The sequence below is a fragment of the Nicotiana sylvestris genome, chromosome 7, assembly GCF_000393655.2.
Source record: "Nicotiana sylvestris chromosome 7, ASM39365v2, whole genome shotgun sequence".
Classification (NCBI taxonomy): Eukaryota; Viridiplantae; Streptophyta; class Magnoliopsida; order Solanales; family Solanaceae; genus Nicotiana; species Nicotiana sylvestris.
The window spans coordinates 147,186,556-147,188,979 of record NC_091063.1 but is presented as its reverse complement, the minus strand read 5'-3'; positions in this window follow the sequence as shown (position 1 = coordinate 147,188,979).

Sequence of the window (2,424 nt, the reverse complement as noted above, 5' to 3'; positions counted from 1 at the left end):
ACTGAGAAAGCCTTATCAACCGCTATCTACCCAACACGATAGGAATAAGGAATCCATGCTTACCTTTATTTAAACTAGGAAATATAGTACATTCAACATCTTAGTTCATTTTATATCATAACATTTAAAACGTGGTAAAACTTCCAAGGTTCCATACAAGTTATAGTGTAGAATAAAGCAAGAGTATAAGGTTACAACATGGTCCATTGACCTATCCAATACCCATACATAACCTACACAAACGTCTACGGAGCCTCTAAGGATACAAAAGACGTGATAACAATGCCGGCAACAAGGCCCTGGCTATACCTCAAAAGTAAAAGTCCAAAATAAGAAGATGTACAATATAACCCCTTGAAGGAGAAAGGGGCTCACCAAGACTTTGAGAAGAAAGTACTCCGCTATGCGCGATCGGTACTATCCGCAATGGAGCCACCTACATTCACAAAAAAATGTAGCGCCCCCAGCAAAAGGGACGTTAGTGCCATCGAATAGCACTAGTATGTATAACTAAACACCATTTTACTGGAAAGAACTATCAAGCAAGTACAAGTAAATCTCATGAGTAAATCAAATATGCAATTCATTCAATCCTTCATATAATTTCCAAAACTTAGTTTGGGGCATTTCTTTCATATCTTTATCACTGTTCTCAATACCACCGCTATCTTGAGCGGAGTCCGATCACAACCCGACCGGCTAGGTTGCCTCATTGGAGGCATATATCTCAATCACTATTTCATTTCCCTTATCCGGAATTCAATACCAGCACATTACCACTATGTGTGCGGCATGGTGTCCGATCACGACCCGATCGGCTAGGCCGCCTTATCTAGGCGTTGTTCCTTTCCCATTATTCATCACATCTAAATCTTTATTTCATATATATATCATATCACTTCCTTGGCACTCAGGGCCACCATTATCACATCGTTTTCCATTTTCAGTATTCATCTTGCAGGTTGTAATTATAGGCATATACAAAAGTAATTCACGTTGCAGTACATGTAAGTGGGCACATAACTAGCATGAATAATTCTCAGTTTTTATCTTGGCTTATAGCCTAAGCATTTCAACACATAATTGTATTCTTCATACTTCTCTAATTATCAAGAAAGGTACATTACTCACATTGAGGCACATCCTTCACATATATGTGTAGTTAATAGAAAATCAATTAATGCGCAATAACAATCAATACATTAACCAATTCAAATCTTACCACACTTTCGTAAACGCCAACGGAGCTCAATTTCTAATAAAAGGGGGGTTTTAGCCATACATACCTCAAAGACCTTCTCTTTAAGTTACTGCAACATTCTGGAAATTCTAGAAATGCCCATCTACTTCGAGACATAACAAAATTAAACACAAATTAGGAAGATATTCATAATTCTAGCTCATTTGAGCACTTTATCAAACACCATATGAGCGTTAAATTTTTATGGTCATTTTATAGACGATTTGATCAACCCACAACCCATACTTTTCCATTTTTAGCTCAACCATGTTCCTACACCTTTTGACAACACATGCAAATAAGATAACAACTCCAATACCCATAAACTTTCTTGATAAATACCCGGCTTTATCTAAAATTCGAAATTAAGGGTTAGGGTATAGAATCTTACCTCAAGGATGAAGACCTAGTGTGGCTTTCCTTGTAAATCCTTCAAGATTTGAGCAAGAGTTGTAGAAGAATTGATAAGGAACACTTCCCCACTCTAGGGCATTCTCTCTCTCTAAAAGTATCTGATTTTTGCTCAAGAAATGGTCCTTTCCATCTATTTGACGAAATGAGGTCGTTTTATAACAAAAAAAACCCAATTTTGTATAGCCGCGCCGCGTGGGGTGATGGGGTGCCGCGGTTGTGAAAAGAGTGCTCAGAAAACGTTTTTGGATGCTCTCTGTACCTCCCCATAGGCGCGTCGCATGGGGCACCGCATGGGGCGTCACGGTAGTGTAACATTCTGCGCTGCCTTTGGTAATATTGTCATAACTTCTGGTATGAGTGTCCGAATGACAAATGGTTTGAAGAGTTGGAAACTAGACTCAAAGACCTTTCATTTGATAGGTTTTGAATCGCACAAAACCTTATATAAATAGAGATATACTTGTCCAAAGTGAGGTATTGTGCGTACTCATTCACAACTTTAGTTTATTTGGTAATTTTCCAACTTGTCTTAGAATTAGGCTTCTCCTTAGACCCTAAATCAATTATAATAAGACTTATACACTTATTACCATATCCAAATGATATCTATAATATCATTAATCCTCATTTTCACGCAAGATAAAATAATTAGCCTATCTTGGCACCACGAAATCTTAAATTACTAAGCAAAATTTTCTGGGGCTTTACAACTCATACTTGCAGAAATGGACGGAGAAGTTTGGCCGAAATCAATTCATACGCAGTCAAGA